This window comes from Rhinopithecus roxellana, chromosome 18, assembly GCF_007565055.1.
Source record: "Rhinopithecus roxellana isolate Shanxi Qingling chromosome 18, ASM756505v1, whole genome shotgun sequence".
NCBI classification, from domain to species: Eukaryota; Metazoa; Chordata; class Mammalia; order Primates; family Cercopithecidae; genus Rhinopithecus; species Rhinopithecus roxellana.
In genome coordinates, this window is record NC_044566.1 from 96096576 (window position 1) to 96110686 (window position 14111).

Below are 14111 nucleotides of genomic sequence, written 5' to 3' on the forward strand. Positions count from 1 at the left end.
TGGATGGCAATCTGGGAGAAAGAATTCAAAGATTAGAATCAAGAATGATTTCTGGGCTTGGGGTTTGAGCAACTGAATAAATGCTGGTACAATTATATGAGATGCAGATTTTGCAGTTATGGTGCAGAATCAAAAATTGTTAGGCATCTGAAATTTAAAGTGGCCAATGAGACATCCAGACAGAGATGATTAATAGGTAGTTCATTCTATATGTGTGATAATTAAGGGAGAGTTCTGGGCAGATATGCGTTTACTTCATGGGATTGAGTAAGATTTTCTTGGGAGAGAGTGTAGATAAAGAAGAGGCCTGAAGTTTGAGCCCTGAGTCCTTTCAACATTTACAGAGCAGAATGGCAAAAGGATGCAACAAAATTGCAAAAGAGGAGAAGCCAATGAGGGTGAAGGAATTCCTGGAAAGCACAATGTCTGAGAAGACAAGTGAGAAAATTCTTAAAAACATATGAGCTTGGCCTGGCGTGGTGGTTCACGCCTGTAATCCTAGCACTTTGGAAGGTTGAGTCGGGTGGATCACATGAGGTCATGAGCAAGACCAGCCTGGCCAACATGGTGAAACCCCATCTCTACCAAAAACACAAAATTAGCCAGGGGTGGTGGCAGGTGCTTGTAATCCCAGCTACTTGGGAGGCTAAGGCCGGAGAATCACTTGAACCCGGGAGGCAGAAGTTGCAGTCAGCCCCGATCACACCATTGATCTCCAGCCTGGACAAAAAAGCAAGACTCTCAAAAAAAAGAAAAAGAAAAAGAAAAAAAAGCTTGGGAGATTGCCCCTGGATATGGGAATCTGTGTGTAATAAGTAGGGCAGGACCTGGTATGCTGCTAGAAAAACACAGTCCGACAAGAATTTATTTCTCACTCAACACTGCATGCACAATGCAGGTTGACCCAGTGCTCTGCTCACTGTAGTCACTCACGGACATGGGCTGATGGATGTTGTGTTTTGACATATGCTCCAGGATTGACAGAGCAGGGTAAATGGACATGGCGAATTATGCATTCACTCTTAAATCTCCACTTGGAAATGACACAGGGTCATTTCTGTTCACATCTCATTGGCCAAAGGAAGTCATGGCCTCAGCTCACTTCAAAGAGGTAGCAGAGGCAATGGTGCCATGTGCCCAAGAGTAGATAAAAACAGGTGCCTGTAAACGGCCCTAATGACTACCAAGCAGTGTGCGGCACTGGTGATTAGTACAAGCAGGAGAGTGGTGGTGCTCTTCATCACTTGGATACGCCTAGAAACCAAAACAGAATTTTAGAAGCTTCTCAGATTTATTTGCCTTTTCCCAGGAAACCAGCAAGAAGGGATGACTTTTCTCCGTGCCATTTTAACATGGCATAGAAAAAAAAACCTGTTAAAAGTTCCAGTGCTTTCTCCTGTGACACAGTTCAGGAGACACAGTTCCCGACACCACACTGCCTTAAGTATAAATTCCTGAACCACCACTTGTGTGCCATGGTTTAGGGTTTTTGCTGTTTTCTAATTTTTTTTTAAATTTTTAATTAAAATAACTTTTTCAAATGCACCACACAGAAATGCAAAATGCAAAATGCAAAAATGATTGTAGGCAGACAATAGATAATGAAAATTCTTATAAAACTGAGATTCACAATAGGAAAGAAACAAACAGTTTTAATATAACATAACATGTATACATTAATTGTAAAACATAACAGTAAACACTTTCCAATTATTAGCAAAAAATGCCTAAAAATTGTATCCTTCCATTCTCTTGAAATTGTGCTAGCCACTAAATATTTTAATGGAGAAAATTCAATGGAAAGAATTGCTGACTTGATAAAAGACAGTTAGCTAGCAGAAGGGGCAAAAGAGAACATTAAGGTTTAACAGGAGTAGCAGGTGTAGACAGCAGCTAGTGATGTGAAGACTGAGGGAGATGTGAACCAGGGAGGAGTGCAGAGATCTTGAGGAGGACCCTGCAGGGCTGAGACTGGGTGCCTCTGGGCTGAAGGAGTAGCAGCTGGAGGAACACCTGTCCTGGGAGAAAGACTTCCATGTGCCTACCTGCTCGGAGACCCTGACAGCCTCAGCCACTGCAGTGAACTCTGCTGGGACCACCACTTGCCCTGTGAGTAGATCTCAGAAGGAAAACTAAGGCAGAGAAAAAGGACAGTCCTGGTGTGTTAAATGATGTCTCCCCAAAAGATATATTGAAGTCCTAACCACGGGTAGCTGTGAATATGAGCTTATTTGGACATAGGGTTTTTGCAGAGATAATTAAGACCTAAGTTAAGATAAGGTTATACTGGAGTAGTGTGGGCCCTTAATCCAATAACTGGTGTCCTTATAGAAGAGGAGAAGAGATACAAATTAGACACACACAAGAGAACGTCATGGGAAGACACAGACACCCTGAGGGAAGATGGAGCCAGAGACCAGAGGGACATATCTATAAGCCAAGGAATGCCAAAGACTGCAGGCAATCCCAGAAGCAAGAAGAAGGAATTGTAAAAGGGATTCTCTTCTCCAGTCTTAGAAAGACGGCCCTGCAAACACCCTGATTTCGGACTTCCATCTTCCAAAATAGTGAGAGAATAAGTTTCTGCTGTTTAAGCCACACAGCCTGTGGCACTTTGTAAACAGCAGCCCTAGGACAGGAATGCAAGTCTCGCTGCCTCCCTCCTGGGCTCTCTGTTGGCCGGCAGAGGAGAAATGAGTTTTGTGGAGCGCATTTCACAAACTATGATAAAGAAGGGTGAGTGTGGAGCTCAGAGAAAATGAGATAATGGCTGGTACAATCTGTTTGGCCTTGGTTAAGCTGAAAAATTTCTTTGATGCTCAGTTTCCCTACATGTAAAAGGGTGAACAATATTATGGCACCTCATAGGGGTGTTGTGAGAATAATTGAGAAGATGCACATAGTTGTGGTTTTGTACCTGCAAAAAAGTATTTAATAAGATGTGTCTTCATATGCTTAATATTTTCAACATGAATTGCGACCAAAGGAGAAGTTTACTGACTCACTGAGGGAATTTATGGGAAGTTTTCTGATTCACTGAGGGAATTTACCCTTCTTTGGGGGAAAGAACAGTGTGATAAAATTTCAATTCTCATGACAATTTAAAGCCTCTGCATCTGGAGACGGGAGAGGAAACATTTGTAACCCTATAAATCCATCCAGCCGAAAGACTCTACATGTGAATAACTCTCCCACAAAATCCAAATTAACATAAATCCTTAATCCTTTCAGCATCCCTACTAACAAATTGATTTGAGGAGGAAAACAGAAGAGCCAATTAAAAATAAAGAATGTTATATAACAAACATCAGCAATGCCAATACCAAAACACTGGGCCGCTTTAGTTCTGTAAGGGAGCGCCTTCTACCGCCTCTAACTTGTCTGGGTTGGAAATTTTTATTGCTATCTGGACACACAGGCATATTTCCCACAAAGCTAAGGGTCACTGGTGAATCTATTTAAATCTCTTCCATTTTGGTTAACAAGCTTAGCTTTGAAATTAAAGGAAAAAAAACCTGAATACAAATTGAGACTCATTCTAGGGGACAGCTGGAGTAAGTTTGCTCTGGGAAATATTTAAGGAGGCTACAGACATGCAGACTCTTCTCTGCTTCCCTTAAGCATACTCACACTCAGGAGTCACCAGAGTTGGCCCCAAGGAAAGGGCAACGTGAAAACTTAAAACAATTTTTTAAAATTTTTTATTTTGCATAAGCTTAAGGGGTAAAAGTTCAGTATTTTAACAAGGATATATTGCATATTGGTGAAGTCTGGACTTTTAGTGTAACTATCACTAGAATAATGTACATTATACTCATTAAGTAATTTATCATCCCTCACCCTCCTCCCATCCTCTCTCCCTTCTGAGTCTCCAGTGTCCATTATTCCACACTCTATGTCTATGTGTATACCTTATTTTGCTCCCACTTGTTAGTGAGAAGATGTGGTATTTGACTTTATGATTCTGAGTTATTTCACTTAAGATAATGGTCTCCAATGCCATTGTGTTGCATAAAAACATTCAGGTCTGTTAATGCCTCACCAGGCCTGGTCTCCAAAGACGCCCACTCCGTGAAATAACTATTCTACCTTGTTTTATGGTTACCATGCACCAAACTGTGTAGTCAGCACTGGAAAAACAGAAGTGAACAAGATACAGACTTACAGTCTAGTGGAGAAGACAAACCCTGGCCAGTAATTCATGTGAGATGGTCCTTCTAAATCTCGCTGTGTTTAGAACTTCCTGAAACATTTGTGTTCAGGTCATCCTGAGACTGGCCGGTGGTTCCTTATTGGATCCTTAAAGGGCCTGTCTTAATTCAAACTTGTTCTTTCAGAGCACAGAAGTCCAGAACTTGCTGCATACCCAAAGATATCTGACTTCTGCTGACCTCCAGGAGCTCTTTGGCCAAATACCTGGTTGATGTCAAATGTCCACTTGCTCTACATCTCTTAGAAATTCGCTCAAGAAAGTGCTGGGAAGTTGTCTGACTTTGAGTCACCCCATTGTGATACCTGGTTTTGAGGAACCACCCTACCAAGGTGAACTGTCCTTGGGAAGGAAGGAAATAGTAAATGTCTACGAAGTGGTCACCTGAACACAGAGAGAACTGTGTAAGTCTGGTGTCCAGTGAAGTGTGCTGGAAAGATTGAATAAACTAGTCTTCAACATTTAAGCATTAATTGAAAATTCATGAAAAACTCACTTAAAAAGGCATTCAGAGAAAAATACCCCATTTTCAAGAGGAGGTCTATGGCATTTCAGCATCACTATCCGAAATCCTTAAAGATCTGGCTTTAGCATTTCATTTTGCAGTGTGGGGTGAATGAGCTGAAATGAACGCACAATAGTCATTAATAGAGTCAGAATTAGGGGCAGTCAGCTGGGTGCAGTGGCTCATGCCTGTAATCCTAGCACTCTGGGAGGCTGAGGCAGGTGGATCACTTGAGGTCAGAAGTTCAAGACCAGCCTGGCCAAGATGGTGAATCCCAGACTCTACCAATAATACAAAAATTAGCTGGGCATGGTAGGGGGTGCCTGTAATCCCAGTTACTTGGGAGGCTGAGGCAGGAGAATCACTTGAAACCAGGAGGCAGAGCTTGCAGTGAGCCGAAATCGCACCACTGCACTCTAGCCTGGGGGACAGAGCGAGACTCCGTCTAAAAAAAGAAAAGAAAAGAAAAAAATAATTGGGGCATTCATGCCAAGATTCTGTTAATTTTAGAAGGCACCAAAAACTACAAGTGAGATTTCAGGGTCCAGTGAACTCTCACAGATATTAGAAGAAATATGGGATGACTCTTAATGTTTATCACATTCCTTCTCACAAGGAATTCTTTTTTGAATTGTGCTACCCCTTGGTATGTTAAAAATTGCCCCTTATCGATGGGAACATCACACACTGGGCCTGTCATGGGGTCGGGGGCTGGGGAGGGATAGCATTAGGAGAAATACCTAATGTAAATGATGAGTTGATGGGTGCAGCAAACCAACACGACACATATATACCTATGTAACAAACCTGCAAGTTGTGCACATGTACCCTAGAACTTAAAGTAGAATAATAATAAATTAATAATAATAAAAAAATTTAAAAAGGAGAAAAGATGACCATCTATGTACCAGAAAGTAGAACTTCAATAGTCACTGAATATGCTGGCACCTTTATCTTTGACTTCCCAGCATCCAGAACTGTGATAAATAAATTTCTGTTGTTTATATATTTTAAAAAATGCCCCTTATCATCTAACATATGCTTCTGATCCCCCTGCCACCGAGAGTGAGAATTGCTATTAAATTCTATTCCATACCAATGTAGCATGGAATCAATACTGCCTCACGGGAACAATGCAATGGATCAGTACTTTTGAGCAAGGAGGCCTGATGAAATATATCCCTATACAATATACCAGTAAATTTGGTGTTTATTGGCAAAACCAGCCCTATGTGTGGGCACAGGTGTTGGCATCTCTAGGACATGCTTTGAGATTTCTTGGAAGATGTAAAGTGTCAGTCTCCAGTCTTCAGTGTTGCATAAAGGCCTTCAAAACGAGCTCTATGTTGTGAATAGGCTGACAGATTTTGAGGACTGTCAAAGGGGAGCCACATTAAGAAGGCTTAGTTTTTATGTTGAGGCTTTTACTATGGCTTATCATATAGCTAAAAATAGGGCTCTGAGGGAAAGATGCTCAGGTAGGATCTTTGAGAGGATTACTATATTGATTTCCTCCATAACTAAGTCCACTTAATTGTTGTCTGTAGCATTCACTTAGTACCACAAAAGAAGAAAGTATGGGATCAAGGTGGAGTTTGGGCCCTGAAGTTAGATTTCTTGAGTTTCATATTTTGGATCTCCCATAGCTATTGGACCTTGGACAGTTATTCAGTCTGTCTCATGATCTCATGTGTAAAATGGGAATAACAAGAGAGCGAACTTCATAGAATGATGTGTTATTTGACATTAATAACACCCAATAGGTAGACATAAAATAGCACATTTTGTCATGCATTAAGCTTTTCCTCCCAACTAGATAGTGAACTTATTTTAGATAGGCATGAAATCTTAGATTTTTTATTCCACCCTGCCTGGCATGGTGCTAGGCACTTAATAGTGATACCTAGCATTGCAAGAGCACTTAACGGTTTCTTTTACGGTATATTATTATATACATTATTATTATTATTATATATAATATATATATATTATTATATACCGTAAAAGAAAGCAGTTTTAAAATTTTTCCTATATTCCCACAAACCAGGAGGTAGATAGGAAGTTATTTTTATTAAGAAAATAGAAATCTTCAGAATTTAATAACTTGCTTGAGGCCATCCAGTTAGAAATACCCAGAGCCAAATTCTGAAATATGATTGTTGTTATTATAAACCCAATGGCTGCCCTGCCTGTGCCATCAGCATATCTTTAGTAGGCTCCCTGTTAAAATCTGTGGCCATTTTGGTTGATTGATGGGAACACTAGTCATGGAGAATGCTGAGTGCCTGAGGAAGTTCCCCAAGGAGGATCTGAGACACCCTGAGGATATGGTGCCCTTCTGCCGTGCTCTAGACTCAGCCCTGCCCACTGCGCTCGCTGAGCTGTAGGTACCATGTCTTTGGTATCTGGCTACATGCATAGTATAGGTCACTAACAGAGAGAGAGAGACTGACAGCAACAGCAGAAGCAAGTCTAGACTGCCCTTTGTTTATCCTTGCACATATGTGTGGCTGGGGTCAGTCCACAAGGGCAAGGAGAGGAGGGATGAACACTACTACTCCAACCTCAGAACCCAGCACACTATGCTCCTGAATGCCACAGACCTGTCTAATCTTCATTTGTTGCTGCCAGGAAAATGGCTGAGGGGTAAGAGCTTGTTTCCTAAGCTCTCCCCAGTACACAAAAAGACTCAGGTAGCAGGAATGCAGACTAGAGAAACATGTACATATTACCCATGATCATTTCTGTTGATATACAGCAAGATCATTCTTTGAAGAAAGTGAAAGAAGTAAGGAGCAGTTGGCAACTGGCCTGTTATGTCTGAGAACTGATTATTTGCAAAATCCTAGTATCCCTCTGGTTTCCAGTAATTTAACAAAATGAAAGCTTGAATTGTACACACAGTCAGCTTAAAAAAATGTCAGTTGCAAATAGATAATTTGCTATTTCAAAGCCCTCAGAGAAGGAAACAGTTATTTTTTACTTCTCATTTATTTTCTTTCTTTTTCCTGCACCTCCCAGCCATGGGTGTGTGTGTGTACACAATGTTGTGGAATGACCACATGGCGCCTTTTGGGTAAATTTGCAAAGATCTTCTCAATTCCCCTCTTGTCTCTTAAGACATAATTATTTATAATTTGTCTCCCTGTGGATGGAGAGCCATCCAGTATACAAAGAGCCCACCTGGGATGAAGTGTCTAAGAAATTACACATGTACAAATGCAATGTCCAAAAGATATCATCACTCAGGGCTCTGAGCTAGAACGACCCAGAATGGAGGAAAGATTATGGCTTTGCCACCTAAGACTAAAGGAGCTGAGACGCTTGTGTGCATGCAGCCAATCAGAGAAAAAACTGCAACAGAAGATAGCACCCATCCAGCTCATTCATAACTTACAGAATCATCCTGTGGCATCCAACAGGGAACTGGAGATAACAGAAGCCATCTGGATGAGTTCAATCGAAATGAACCGATATTTGATGTCTCTCGTCATCTATAAACATAAGAAATAGGGACTTAAATGCTTCCTTTTAATTGATATTTCTGAAAATGTTCCTAACTTTGCTAACTTTTCCAGGGTTGTACCTGAAGACAGTCAAACAAATGACTTCCTAACTCAAGGCCAGGACTGACTTCCTGGGTGTGCTACCTGAGCAGTACCCCAGGGTCCCACACTTAACAGGGTACCTCATTTGGTTTGATGTTCTGCTGTGGCTGTCTGTAAATTCCTAAACATGTTATCTTTGAGCTTGTGTTTTGTAAGTGAAATGTGACGGGACAATGGAGCATGTGAGTGACAGAGGAGTTATGTGTAATATGCATGTTCACCATCATTCCTTGCAGCCCATTTTACAAATAGCATTCACAATGCCCGATGAACAGATAATTCTGGTGGACCCACAAGGCCATGGAGTTCAGTGATACTTAAAGCAAGTGCTGGGTGAGGGTGTTAGGTCTACACCTGGGTAAAAGGGGCATTGACAGTCCCCATAGGTCATGCTTTCTGTCTGAACCAACACTTGCCTAACATGTAGAAAGAAGGTAAGGGCATCCTAAGAAACATTAATGTGCAAAAAACTCTGTCCCCTCTTGTCTTGTGTTACGTCCTTGAATAAACCAATGGCTTATACTAACAACAATGACACAGAATTAGGGAAGGATAGAGCAGTCCATAGTTCATCTTCCTTTCAGTCTTTCCTGACTCATCAGTAAGCAAAAGAGAGAGACAGCGTTATTAGAGTATGTGTGTATGAAAAAGTGAAAGTGTTTCTGTTAATCTGGTAAAAACAGAATACACATACATATGTGAGCTTTGAAAGTCAACTTGTGTCATTCTGAAGATGCTTCATACTAGTTAAATGCTCTTGTATTTGCATTTAAAACTGGCATTGTGCTATATAAACAGTAAATTTCATGCAAATACTTTAAAAATTTAATTTTTCTTTAGCTTAGAATGATATTAACTACCAAATAAAAAAACCCCACTATGACAGGTCAAGAGAAAGACTGGGGAAAAAAAGAAAAGTTTTATTTTAACACCTTTAAAGGAACTTTTCTCCTGCTTTTTAAACTAAGATCCTCAAATTTTCAACACTAAGACCTGTGAATTATATAGCTGGCCCTGCTCAAGGTCTAAATAAGTGCGTAGGACTATGGTAGAAAGAACTGTGTTAAGTGAACACTCCAGGCAATAATGACCAGAGAGAACACTGTCCTAGGGCTCAGCTCTTCGAACAGGAAAGTGACCGAAGCCCAAGGCCACTGGGTACAGAACATGATTAAAAAAACAAGGCTTCCCTTGAGCTGTTCTTTTATCATAATTGGTCTGGAAGGTTGGTTTTCAGGAGGAAAGTCTTCCAGCACTTCCATCTCTACACTGTCTTTACACATTCTCAAACTCACTACTATCCACCCAAATGGGAATCACTGGGTTATAACCACAGAGATAAAAAAAAAAAAAAAATTAGGTTAATGTGAAGAAGTCATGAAAGAACAGAGTGAGAATATTTTCTTTTCAAATAAATATGTAATAAAATAACAAAATATGGATGTATTTCTTCAAAGAATGTAACTTTGAGATCATAATGACCTTATTTGCCTTTAGTTAAAAGTAAAATAAAACAGAAAGCTCAGATATAAAGTTTCAAAGGACTTCTGAAACCACAGGATGAGTGATCAGTCTCCTTTGACATGGAGAAGAGGGTTAGGGAGGTTTGCAAAGGCTAGGAATAAACCACCTTTGAAGACAAAGTAGAGATGAGTGAGTCACTCTCTCTGAAAGCCTAGATTAACCCAATGAAGCATACGTTGTCTTTCCAATTATCACTAGACAGATAGTTGTAAGAATTTAACAAGGTTCAGACACAGTTAAACCCACAATTTGGATTAAGGCAGGATTTATAATTAAAGAGGATTAAAAATTTTTTCAACTTAATGAAATATCAATCTGCTATAATTAGGAAGGAAGTAACAATGAATAGCTTAATAATTTTAACTAACACTCATGTATCAGTGCACAAAGCAGAAAAGACTAGACCCTGAGGAATGTCTATGAAAATTCAAAGAAAGGAATAAATAGCTACTAAAACTAAGTAACTTATGATTTTATTTTTTCTAAAAGTGATGACTAAGATGAGCTACTCTAAGATTCAAAGGATGCTATCTTTACATCTTAGCTGCATCACATTCCATTTCAACCTCCTCTTCTTCACACCAACTCCTCCACAACCAGACCCTGTCCATCATAGAGATAAACTTGTCTGGCTTATTGTTCGTAAAATCCAGGCTAGTTGAAAACTATTTTGGGTTTCTTACTCAAATCAGATTTCAACTGTGATTTTTCAAAAGTTAATAGGTTAGTACAGTGGCCTGTTGTGTCAACAGAGCCCTAGAAAAAAATTAATCATGAAAGCAATAGAAAAGGTCAAAAGGAAGAAACTGAAAATGCTACAATAAAGAAATCCCAGAGCCTATTATGTGTATTTCTAAGGTGTTTTAATTCAAAGGCAGAAGCATGACAAAGAAAATAAGGTGATAGTACTCAATCACGGTTGCTGAAAGGGAAAGGTGACATAAGATATTAGCAGGGCATGGAAACAAATTTCAGCAGCTCATGATGACTTAATATTCTCTAAAGAATCGAATGAAAGAGGAGAAATTCTAATAGAGGTAGGAAAAGAATCTCTGTCAACAAATTATTTTTTAAATGTTAGGTGAAGTTAATGAAACTGGCATCGGCTGCTATGGAAAATACAGACAATTATCGTTTCAGCACTGAAGAACATGAAGCTCTGAACTTTTGTCAGAGTGTGTGATTAATGTTGTGTTCACACAGTGATAGAGCAAGGTAGGGCTACAGGAGTTGACGGCAGTGCTGGAACAATTTTCTACCATTCCCGTCCACTTTAACCATCCTATGCTGGTCGTCAGTAATGCCCCACGGGACTCAAAAAATCACAAGTTGCATTATGGGTACCTTCGCAATGGAGAGAATGTGGGGATAGTTTTACTATAGTGGGAGTCTGAATATGTGCATGGATGGAATGGAGTTTCTTCATGATCTTAGAGTTGAAGAGAAAGAGTGTTTATGCGATATGCTGGTATAGCAAAGCTTCCTTATGCTGGCAATGGACGTGGCACTGGCCCTTGAATCTATCTATCTTTCAAAAAACCAGAAGATAGTTTAAGGAACCATGTGATTCCCATCCAAAGCTCTTTTTATAATTTCAAAGGTCCAAAATTTTTTAAAAAAAGGAAGTGGAACTTTAGCCACATAAGTAAACCCCAGAAGTTGAAAACTTGAACAAATAAACAAAAAATAATATATAATTAATATAACCCAACATATAAATACTATCAAACATGTGAAAGATTAATCTTTAAGGTAATGACAACAATTAGGTTTCTTTCTTCAAATAGTTTTCTAGAAATTTTTTTCTTGGTAGAACCTTGCTGATAAAATATTTGAATTAAATACTGCCCAGCCGAAAAACTAGTGGACAAGAAGGTGCTGACAGCTTTTATTACACTTCCTTACTTAAACACTTCCAATGGTATCAAATTACATGGCCTGTGTAATTTGATCACAATTATCACAAACTTCGTGGCTTCAAACAATACACATTTATAATCTTACAGTTTCTGCGAGTCCAGGGTTAGGAGTCCGAGCACAGCTCAGCTAGTCGTCTATTCAGGGGCTCATCAGACTGCAATCAAGATATTGTCCAGGGCTGGTTTCTCATCAGAGGCTCAACGTGGAGGGATCAGCTTCTAAGCTCCCTCAAGTTGGCAGATATCATTGCCTTGCAAGCTGAAGGATTCAGGACACTTTTTTTTTTTTTTTTTTTTTTTAGGTTTAGAGAGAGTATAGTTTCTCTACAATATGCTCCCATTTTACTTTTTAGGACTTACCCGTCCTTCCTGCTCTCCTAGATTTACTTTAAAACAAAACAAAACAAAAAACAGTATTTCAGGAAAATTGGGCCTTATGCTATTACCTAGTTCTTCAGTTCTCAACCACTATATTTTTGCACAGACTCCTTTTCCCGAAACTCCTTCTTACAAACACCTACATTTGTTGAAGGTGTATCTCAAATGTATGCTGCATTTCTTTTTGAAATGAAACATTTTGCTGATGATTCTTGTGAAAATTGTCCTGCCATTTATTTTTGGTTCATTTCAGAGTAATCATCTCTTGGAAGCACTGGCTACTGCCCAAAAAGTACATCCTAAGAAGATGACTGGGCCATGGAGTAACCCGCAGACTCCATACTGCTTCCTCACTGCATTATCCCTTTTCTTTCCTTTGATTTCTCAGTCTTCTTGTGTTTTCACATTATAGCTGTAAATTATCTCCTCAGCTCCACCTGTCCTGGTTGTCGTTGGTTTTCCAAATGCTGTCTCTGCTCCAAGTTAGAGCTGCCCTCACCTGCTCTCAAATTGCCTCCATTGAATTATCTTCTCATTGAAATGCTTCGTTTTCATCCTCAGCTGGTCTCTATTCAGGAAGTGCCCTAATTTTAGAGTGTGAGAATCACCTGGGGGAAATGTAGTTTTATGCAAATCCCTGGGTTTCCCTCCCAGAATATGTATCAATAGATCTGGTGTGGGTCCCAAGATTTCATGTTTTTTTTTCAAGCTCCATAAGGTTCTCTGATGCAGATAATCTGTAATCACATCCTGAGAAACAAGATTGTACCTATTCAACCCCACTTTCTAATTTCAAGTCTTTATCAGTTTTCTCGTGGTTCCTTCTTTACCCTCATCTCAGTCAATGTCAGCAGATGACTGAGCTCGGTGGTTTTCAAACCATAAAGTGGTTCCTTTATGTTACAACAACCTGGGAGGCTCATAGAAATCCCAATACACAACCCACTTCTCATACTAATTAAGTCAAATTTTTTTTTGGAGTTATTTTTTAATCAAGGTATAATTACATACAGTAAATGCACAGATAGTAAGCATATAGTTCAATGAGTTTTGACACACGTATTCATCTGAGTAACCAATGCTGTAATCAAGATATAGCACACTTATATCAACTTAGAATGTTTCCTCTTGCCCTTTCTGGTCAACCTCCCTCTTCTCCAGAAAGTAGCTACTATTCTAATTTTTATCCTCTTAGATTACTTTTTGCCTGATTTTAATGGAATCAAGATGGAATCATGGAAGTGGTTTCCCTTGCTACTGGCTTCTTTTGCTAAACATATTGCTTTTGAGATGCATTCATGTTTGACATCATTATTATTTAAAATTTTCGAAGTATTTATAATGTGCCATCAAATTTGAGAATCAAAATCCATTCTAATCTTTTTACCTTCAACTGTATATTATGATAACGTAGTGACCTTTAAAAACATCAGTACTGGCCAGGCACGGTAGTTCACGCCTGCGATCCCAGCATTTTGGGAGGCCAAGGCAGGCGGATCACTTGAGGTCAGGAGTTCGAGACCAGCCTGGCCAACATGGCAAAACCTTGTCTCTACTAAAAATACAAAAATTAGCCAGGTGTGTTGGCGGATACTTGTAATCCCAGCTACTCGTTAAGCTGAGGCAGGAGAATCGCTTGAAATCAGGAGGTGGAGATTGCAGTGAGCAGAGATTGAACCACTGCACTCTAGCCTGGGCGACAGACTCTACCTCAAAAACAAAACAAAACAAACAAAAAACAATACTAATACCTTCAGAATTTCTTATTTAATTGATCTAGGGTGGGATCTGAGCATAGGTATTTTTAAAAGCCCCTCAGTTGATTCTAATATGTTGCCAGGGTTGAGAATCTCTGGATTAGCCTCAGAGGTAACGGAATTCCACTTCGAGTTCATGCAGATCTTCCCCCATCTTTCTTTCCCATCTCTGAGGAACTGCTGGCCTTTCCCCTTTCATTTGTGCTCCTG